Source organism: Crocuta crocuta, unplaced genomic scaffold (genome assembly GCF_008692635.1).
Source record: "Crocuta crocuta isolate KB4526 unplaced genomic scaffold, BGI_CrCroc_1.0 scaffold1047, whole genome shotgun sequence".
Taxonomy (NCBI): domain Eukaryota; kingdom Metazoa; phylum Chordata; class Mammalia; order Carnivora; family Hyaenidae; genus Crocuta; species Crocuta crocuta.
The window spans coordinates 97,032-107,639 of record NW_027531287.1 but is presented as its reverse complement, the minus strand read 5'-3'; the positions used below and the strand labels follow the sequence as shown (position 1 = coordinate 107,639).

The window sequence follows — 10,608 nt, the reverse complement described above, 5'->3', positions numbered from 1 at the left end:
TTCCTCCAGTGAACTGATGTCTAATTAAATTCAAATAGATTTTCTACTTGGTATTATTTTTAATTCCTTTTTATTGTTCACTCTGTTTCTTCCATTTCTGAAACATCCCCTCTACCTTCCATTTAGAAACATGATAATCTTACATATTGCTTTTTTCATTAGTCATTGTTTGGTTCCTTTCTCTTAAGTACATGCCAACAACCCACATTTCAGTGTTTTTTGACTGTGTAGAGGTGGAAAACTTTTCCCTTCTAGATTCTTTCTCTGGCCTAATAATTAAATTGATATAAGACAGATTAACAGGAGAACAACAAATTTAATTTCCTACATATGGGAGCTCCATAAAAATATTAGTCTCAAAGAAGTGACCAAATCAGGCAGCATAAATTTGTGAAGAATTGACAAGACAAAAAGTCTTGACCTTGGGGTAGTAAATTAGTGTGGAATTAACAAGATTTTTTAATATAGCCTTCTTGGCCTTAAATTCCCTCTCCCTGATGATAAAGATGCCACTTAATCTCCTGGTGTAGGGGGTGCACTTTTCACGTGGTGGATTACCTTTCTGCTCTCAGAGGCATATTCTGCCCTCTTTCAACTATAGAACATCCAGTACACCTAGTACATTCTTTATCAAATTATATGCTTTATCTATTTATATATATATATGTCAGTTCACATTCCTACAGTCCTTAGCATAGGATATGCACCAGTAATGAGTCAGTAAATGTGTGGTATTGAATATTTTCCTGTTGTTAGGCTGGTAGATGTTCAACAAAGAAGAGTAATAAACAACCTTTCTACTTATATGGCTTACATATACAAGGATGAACTTTTGTTAAAAAATATGTTGAGATAATGCTTTTGAAGCAAAGTCAACTCCTGTTTATTGAAAAATAAGTTTTGTGTGCTATTATCCGTGGCAGTACTTTGAAAATTGAGAAAAGCTGAGATGTGAATTTTGTGCCTACCCAAATCCCACCCATACAGATAGAAATGTAATGCTCCACTTTCTTATATCCTGGTCAACCATGTTGGTCCCTAACCGTTATTTGGACTTCTTCATTGGGACAGAGTTAAAACCTATATTCCCATTATTTTACCTTATGAAATGTCTCCACTCTCTTCTATAAATGTGCATTTTTAGCATTTGACCTGTGATGGAAAAGGTATGGAGATCTTACTAAACTATTTGTGGTTTTCATATGTTATTTAGCTTATCCATATATATAATCATATATTTCTAATATTATCTTATGTTTCCTGAGCTGTCTTTAACAACCTCATTTAACGGATACTGAAAGTGGGATCCAGAAGTAATCAGTAACCTTCTGGAATATCATAAACATTGTATCTTCAAGATTCAAAGAACTTGCCCTTAATAGTTTTTTTGACTACAGTGTAATGAACTTCAGGGCATTATGTAAAGTGATGTGAGCCACACAGAAAATGACAGATACTGTATCGTATGACTTATGAGTCAAATCTAAAAATGCCAAACTCATAGAGACTTGTAGAGTGTGGAATGATATTTACCAGGGGCAACAGGGGTATGGGAATTGAGAGATGTTGGTCCAAGTGTACAAACCTGCAGTTATAAGATGAATAAATTCTGATGATCTAATGAACAACATTGTGATTATAGTTACGATATTGTATTAGATACTTCAAAGTTGCTAAGAGGCTAGATTTTAAATGTTCTCACTACAAAAAAAATTACATGATGTGATGCAGGTGTTAGTAATGTTATGGTGGTAATCATTCCAGTATATAATTGTATCAAATAAACACTACATTTCACAAATCCAAGGAGTTAAAAAATAAGTAAAATGATGTCTCAAGGTTGTTCAAACAGGCAATCTTGGAAGACACTCTGTATTGGTCTTGTCCTGAGTGACATTTTACAATAGATGAATTATTGGAATATGCTGACAAGCACAGATGTTTGTTTGTTGTGAAAGCCTATTTTAGATTATAATGTAAATAACGTATTCTTGCTCTATACTTTTCCCTATTGCAGTTAATTTATTTCTTTAAAAAAAATCAAGTGAATGTCAAATATGTGTGTTCAATTAATCATTTGTGTTATCCAAGAACTTTCTTTCCCAAACTCATTTTCTCATCAGATGCTTCTCTGTCTCCAGGGAAGGCACATTTTTTCAGGTTGCACTCAGTGTAGACAGAACCAAAATTTACCTTCTTAAACTGCCCCTGTGGACCAGTTAGTCTAACTTCCCTTCAAAGTTTTCCATTAAAATCTGAGCCTTGGTGATTACATTATTATTATAAATGGGATGATTGCCATCCTAAAGGGATTCTTTTTTAATTGAAGTTGGCTCTCTCACATTATGAAAAATTGTCTGTTGGAATTTAAGACATAAAAGACAAGCAAGTGGGGAAAAAAATGTGTCTACATGACTTCCCTGATGCCACCGAGCTTCTATACATAATCCTATAAAGGCAGCTGTCTACTGATAAAATCTTGTCTCTAGAAAATAGGTGTATGGCCATGGGCACCTGGGTGGCTCAGTCAGTTAAGTGTCTGACTTTGGCGCAGGTAATGATCTCACAGTTAGTGGGCTTGAGCCCTGTTTTGGGCTCTGCATTGGCAGTATGGAGCCTGCTTGGATTCTTTCCCTCTCTCTCCCTCCCTCACTTGCATGCTCTCTCTCAAAAAACAAAAAAGCAAAACAAAACAAACAAACAAAAAAACAACTTAAATTAACAACATGAAATAGAATAAAAGAAAATAAACAAAAAGAAAAAAGAAAATAATTGAATGGCCCTGAGTCATGGGCCACTATGAGAAAGTTTAGTGCATGATAATAGGACAAGAGGAAAACCAGGTTCACTAAGTCCCCTTGTTGCTTTAAACAGGATTTGGAGTGCTTATGGATTGAATAAGATATCTTTGCTTTTTTTCAACAACAAAAAATATAATTATTCATAGAAATATTTTATGAGAGTTTTCCCATTTATTTTATAAAAATGGGCTGGATTTATTGTGCATAAAGCATTTCTAAGGATAAAATTTTATAATAACATTCTGAAATTTCTTATAATGTAAAGTTGAATAGGCCTTGCTTTTAGAAAGCTTCTTTGATGTGTAATATACACACAGAGAATGCATAAATGATAAATATACTGTCAGATAAATTAAAAACAACAACAACAATAACAAACACCTGTATAACCATGACCCAGACGAAGAATGGGAACATTATCAGAATCAACAAAGTCTTCTACATGCTCCCTCCTAGGTTGTTGATCATTTAGCCAGAGGAGTCAATATTTTCCTGACTTTTATTATGATAGATCAGGTTAGTATACTTTTGAATCACACTTATGTGGATGCTTACCATATGCGCTGCTCCATCCAACAACAAACTTGGGCAATCCATTCATGATATTTTCTCAATTGCAGTACATTTATTCTCATTATTGAATAACATTCTTTGAACAAAAATATCATTATTTATCTACTTTAATATTGATAGACAGTTGAATTGTTTTCTTTTTTCCAATACACAAAATGCTAGTTTGAACATTTTTGTACTTCCTTTGGAACATAGATAACACCAGGCATATAAGACCAGGATTTGGAAATGCGTGCACACACATGTCTGTATAAAATTTAGATTTCATAAATATCATCACGCCATTTTCCAAAGAAGCATGCCAATCCATATTTCCACCATCACAGTGGTGAAAATATGTGTGTTGAGTTCTCTGGCTGCTCCCCATCCTCGCCAATACTTAATGTTGTCTGCTATTTTCATTTTAGCCATTATGTAGAATACGGGGGTTTCTTGATGACTAATAAAGTTGGGTATCTGCTATTATTAAGGGTGTCTTCAAGTCAAAATGCCAGAACAGAAAGAAAGTTAAATGAGTCCTGCTTACTGGTATTGGGGTTTCTGCAACTCATGCTACCTCTCCTTATTACCACCCTTATTTGGGGTCAAATTGGTCTAGGGATATACTATAGTCCTTTGGTAGAAATATATTTCCACTCATCTGTTATTCTTTTTTAATCTTCCCACAGATAGAAGTAGGCTTGTGCATTATTCATTGATAGAATCAAATCAATATAGATGGAGAATGTGGTACCTGGAACGTACAGTAAAGATTGTCCAGTTGAAACTCCTCTTTTGACAGAGTGGTGCTGCGACCCTAAGAGGAAAAGTAATTTGTTAAATGTCACAATTATAGTGAGCTGGGAATACTCTGTTGCTGCTTCTCCAGGTCATAGTATTTTTCTAGGGAGGATATCAAACTAGGTTAAATTTGCTGCCTCTAATGGCACTTAGCAAAATAGTGAGAATAAGTACCCTGTTAGTAAATTTTGCCAAGCTTTTCACATTATAGAAATAATTGCTTGTGCCATTATACATATTCTTTAATCTGCTTATGTTTAGAGATGTCAGTGTCTGTGCAGAAATAAGGAACTAAGGTGAAGGAATGGACATATGTTATTGACTCTTCACACGGGGACATTGATAATGTCTTACTGGGACAATTATTTTAGCTGCCAACAGGTGGCGGGTATACTATGAGAAGCATATGAGTTACAGATACAGATGGTAAAGGAAATGGTTAGGATTGGATCACACAAGTTAATATAAAGTATTTTGATACTAACTTTCTCTGAATTTCTTTGGAAAATCAACACAAAAATCTTTTCCAGGTCATTAGCCCAATCCCCTACTTCAGTCTTGAATTCCCCAGTTTCCATTAAGCAGTTACTCATCTCCCACTCTTACAAATTTAGGCACAAGGATTTAGCAAATTTACAAATCACTTGATTCTAATTTTAGACACTTTTATTGAGCTTATGATGCCTCATTTAACAGACTTAACATTTCTTTATTTTTTTAATGTTTAATTTTTGAGAAAGGCAGAGAGTACATGTAGGGGAAGGGCAGAGAGAGAGAGGGACCCACAAGATCTGAAGGGGGCTCTGCACTGACAGCTGAGAACCAGATGTGGGGTTCAAAATCACAAACTTTGAGATCATGGCCTGAACCAAAATCAGATTCTTAATCGACTGAGCCACCCAGGTGCCCCACATTTCATTCTTTTTAGTTCACATATTAGACTTAGGTTTGCTTATAAGAGCGAAGATGTAGATCAAATCTGAGCTTAAATACATTATAGCTGTCCTAGGGAAGGTCAATGTGCTAGTAGGTAGCATCTTTGTCCTGATTGACAATCATTTGTGCTTGGGCTTTGGCCTGACTAAATCACACTCCTGTCATGCTGTACTTCATGAAAGAACCTAATTGATAGGTAAAATGTCCAAATAGCATTGCTCAATTGAGGAGATATTTTGACTAAAAGAAGAATCCCCCATTGTTTTATTGCTTTTTTTTTTTCTACCTCTATACCCCCCTCTACCATGTTTCAGAATATCAGAAAGAAGATCACCTGGACAGCAGAGGAGTCTCATTGTCCTATTTGGTCTTTACTGGCAATCTGAAGTGTTTTCACCAAAGCCTTCTATGATGGCATCTAAGTAGTCCTAGCCATTGAATGACTTTTAACTTATGGAAATGTAGCAAACATTTAAGAGTGCCTCTGATTCTTGTATGGTCCTTCAAGTGCATACCTTTGTCCCTGCTTACTAAACATGGCACTTCACTGATTTTGATGCAGGCAGTCACATCCAAGGACCCAGAAGGGAGTCCCAGGGCATCAGCTAAGAGGATCCTTGGCTTTACACAGAAAAACAATCAAATGTGAGCCAGCAGGAGGTGAAAGCAGAGTTTATTGAAGACATATAGAGAGATACAGGTGGAGCAACCAGGACATTTGGAAAGGAAAAAAGGAAGTCTCATCTTTGCTTGGGGTCTGGGATTTTTATGGCAATTGTGGTCTGCTGCACATTTCTTCTCAGGCATCCAGGACAAGGATGGAGTCCAGGGTTTTTCATAAATCACCCATTCCCTGAAACTAAGGGTCTTGGTCTTGAGATAGAACCACTGGTCTGGAGTAGACCTATGATGGCTCTGCTCAGTCCTTCCTTAGATATAATCTACTGTGCTGGAAGACTCCAAAGATATCTTTGTCCCTTACAAGGAGGACATATGCTATTTACATTACAAGGCATGTGTAGGTGGGGTGGGGTGCAGGTGCTAGCAAGAATGGACGGCAGAAAAGAAGCAAAGGGGTAAAAAAGAAACAGCTTTTCCTCTCATGAGGTCCCTTCCAATCCCCTGTCTCAATGTAATTGTCCACAAACTGGAGCAGAACCAGATTAAGCTGTCAAATACCTTGTAAACACCCAGTAAGAGTTCTTTGGTTTAATTATTTTCCAAGTAACTTACATGCCTTTAAGCTTCCCTTATGTTTAACATCCACAACTACTTTATGTGCTTACATATATGATAGAAAAATGTATTTAAGGCAATACTTGACTTTAGCGATTTTTTTCTTTTCTTCCCATGAATAAACATTTAATAAAAATTAACTTTTGGGGATCCCTTTTATTCTTTCTTTACCCAGACGCTATAGAGGTGCTTGAATAACGAGATAAAAACACTCAGTCCTTAAACTCTGAGTATTCATTTCCCCACATTAAAGGTGATGATTTAGGAAACAGTCATGGATTCAACAAAGTTCCCAGGCTCAGGGTGATGTGGGAACCAAGCTTAGCAAGTGCTGGAGGGAAAGAAAGTCCCTGGAGGAAGTGACTGAGTAGTGAATGGTAGCACTATAACCCAGCCACATTGGTTTTCTTTAATTCTACAGAAATGATATTGTCTTGTTCCCCTGGGGACCCTCTAGTTGCTGATCCATCTGCATAGAATGCTTTCTTTACCTCCGTGCCTCTCTCAGCTAATTCCTACTTATCTTTTAGATCCCAGACTAATTGTCTGAATTTGCAAGATTTACTTTTCAACTTCTGTTTTGCTTTGGGAAGCAAATAAATGCCCAGAGACTGAGTTTGTCTTTGCCAGCGATGTATTTAATGTAGCTTCCCTATGGGAGTTTCACTAGGCAATAGCATACACAATAATGTCTCCTAGTAAGTCAATAAAGGAATAATACACTCCAGTGAATGATAGATTAATCACACTGATGCTCCAGGCAGGGAGAGATGAAAGGAACAGAGTTCAAATTTAGATGAATTGCACCTTTATGGATTGGTACTCAGGAGAGACAGTTCAGCCAGTCCTGAGCTGATGTCCAGCTGCCAGTGCAGAAGTAAAAGTCTGCTGTTACAAAAGTTAACAAAAGTTAACAAAGTTACACATTGTTAGGTAATGACAGAATCATTCCTCATGAGCATCATGGGCAGGATGATCTTCACAGGCTGCTGCTACCTGGCTATTGGCTTTTTCCACTGCCCATGGAAGAGACACTGTTTCTATGCAGGAGCTTATCGATCCAAGGTCATCGGAGGGATATTTTTTAAATTAAATTTAAAACATTTTTATTATTGAGTGTAGTTGACATGCAATGTTATATTAGGCTCAGGTGTTCAGCATAATGATTTGACTACTCAGTGCTCACAATGAATGTAGCCATCATGTGTTGCCAATACGGGTATTACCATATGAATGGCTATATCACCTGAGCTTTTTTTTTTTTCCTCTCTGTGACATATTGATAACTAGAAGTATGTACTTCTTAATCCCCTTAACCAATTTTGCACACCTCCCCCACCTACCTCCCATCTAACACTAGTTTGTTCTCTGCATTTATCAGTTATTTCTCTGCTTTTTCATTGCTTACTTATTCATTTGTTTGTTTTTTAAGATTCCACATACACATGAAATCATATGGTATTTTTCTTTCCCTATCTGACTTACTTCACTCAGCATAATACCTTCTGGGTCTGTCCATGTTGTTGCAAATGGCAAAATCTCATTTAATTTTATGGCTGAATAATATTTCATTGTGTATATACACCACACCTTCTTTATCCATTCACTTATTAATGGACAGTTGCTTTCATACCTTGGTTGTTGTAAATAATGCTAAAATAAACATAGAAGTGCATATTGTAGCCTTGCTCAGACAGAACACTCTTAGGTGGTCCTCATAGGAATCAATATTTGTAGTCTAAGTGCCCTTTTGCCATAGTTGATTCTTCATGTGTCTTTATTAATAAGCTCCCAGTTGGGCCCCTCAGCAGTTGAGCTACTGAGTTATTATCAGTAAAAACAGATGAGATAACAAAATCCTGAAAAACCTATTTAATCCTTGTCAAAAACAGCTTTACTCTCAAAAACAATTTTATTTTGTCATAAATAAGTGGATTTGAAGTCATCTCAATAACTAATTTCCTTCACTATATTTTAAATATGTACTTTGGTTTAATAGTATCTAGGTTTTTTTTTTTTTACATTATGGGTAATTATAGTTTTATAATAATTTGAGCATTACTTCATTAAAATTGTAACTTCCTTTAGGTAATGAGATTTATTAGTAAATAAACTGCTGAATTCACCATGAAATTCAAAGCACATAAAGGGTACTAAGGAAATAATAACAGTTAAAAAATTAAATTCAAGCACAAATGAAAGATTGAAGACAAGAAAAATTGGCAAACTAGGAATCTGGAAATTTCCCACAAATTGGGAGTACTTATATAAATTCAATACATAAAATGAAGCATGGAGTATTTAGGGAATGACACATATTGGCATGACTGGTACATGGTATAAATACTTATTGAATCACACCATCATAGTCAAAACAATTTTGATTTCCATGATTTATGGTATAAGATTGTGAGAAAAAAATGCATACTTATAAGTTGTCAATGAAATCACTTTCTATTTTTAAGTTTTTTCAGAGCCTCTTTCACATCTTTGTTTCATAGGCTATAAATCAGAGGGTTTAACATGGGAATCACAAGAATGTAAAACAATGAGGTCATTTTGTCTTGATCAAGAAAGTCGGAAGAACTCAGCCGGAAATACATGAAGATCAGGGTTCCCTGGAAAACGGCAACAGCAGTTAAGTGGGAAGTGCAGGTGGAGAAAGCTTTGAACCTTCCCTCAGCAGAGAAGCTCTTTATCACTGCTAGGAGGATATAACAGTAAGATATAAAAAGCCCTGAAAGGGTAATCAGCTTAATGAAGCATAAAAGGTGAATATTACTAACTTGTTAACTTGTGTATCTGAGCAAGATAACAAACGGAGAAGTGGAGCATCACAGAAGTGGTTGATCACATTTGACCCACAGAAACATAAGCAAAATAATAACACTGTATTTACTGAAGCATCCACAATTCCCATCATGTAAACCCTGGCCTTGAACATGGAGCACACTCTGCTGGATATGCTGACTGTATAGAGCAAGGGGTTGTTAATGGCCTTGTACCAATCAAAGGCCATCACCACCAACAGTAGGCATTCAGCATCTACTAAGGTATGAAAGATCAACAATTGTAGAGCACAGCCATAGAAGGGAACGTACCTGTTCTTGGCTATGAAGCCCACCAGCATCCGGGGTCCAGTTGCTGTAGAATAACAGAGGTCACTGAAGGAGAGGTGGCTGAAGAAGAAATACATTGGTGTGTGCAGCTGGGAATCCATTCTGATTAAAATCACCATCCTGAGGTTTGCAACAAGAATTATGAGACAAACAATTAGAAATGTGATAAATACGGTCAGTTTAATTCCAGGATTATTGCTAATTCCCAAGAGAAGAAATTCATTCACAGAAGAGCAATTTTTTACATTCATTCTTCTTAATTTTTCCAAAATGCTACTGATATGATGAAGAAATGGTAGAACAAAGTTTTTAACTCTTCTTGAAGCTCAGAAAAGTATCGTCTGTATATCAAAAAGGATTTATTTCAACACATTATGTGATTTATAGTCTTAATCTAAGACAGTAGTCCAGACAACATTCATGGTTATATTCCTGGCAAAAGTTAAAGTGTTTGCAATAGAATTTAGAGAAAGTTTGATTCTAAACTTGGGTGTTGTCCACAAGGTATATGATTTATGTGCACTTTCATTGCTTTATATCAACAGTCAGTCATTACAGGTCATATACAATATGCAAGTAACATCTCAATTAAAAACAAAGTTGAAATATGAATTCTTTTATTTTTATAAATAAATATTTCATTGGGGCACCTGGGTGGCTCAGTCAGGTAAGCATCTGATTTCAACTCACTTTCATGATCTCACAGTTTGTGAATTCAAGATCATGCATCGAGTTTTGTGCTGACAGATTCTGTGTCAGCCTGAGCCTGCTTCAGATTCTGTGTCTCTCTTTCTGCCCTTCCCCTGATCATACTCTATCTCTCTCTCCGTCTCTCAAAAAAATTTTTTTAATTAAAAAAATAAATATCTAATTGACCATAAAATGATTACATTTATTGAGTCCTCCAAGAATCATAATTTGTTTGGGATGCCTGGGGGGCTCAGGGGGCTGAACATAGGACCTTGATTTTAGCTCTGGTCATGATCTCATGGTCTGGAGACTGAGCACAGAGTTGAGCTCTATAGGGACAGTGTGGAGCGTGTTTGGGATTCTCTCCCTCACTCTCTGCCCCTCCCCTGCTCACGAGCCTGTGCACACTCTCTGTCTCTCAAAATAAATAATAAACATTAAAAAAGGGAACCATGATTTAAGATTAATTAAAT

At 36.2% G+C, this 10,608-nt stretch overlaps 1 pseudogene; it reads right to left on the bottom strand.

The window, feature by feature from the left end:
- Positions 1 to 8,773: 8,773 nt before the first annotated feature.
- Positions 8,774 to 9,696, bottom strand: LOC144237784 (olfactory receptor-like protein OLF2; annotated as a pseudogene).
- Between the last annotated feature and the right edge of the window lie 912 nt (positions 9,697 to 10,608).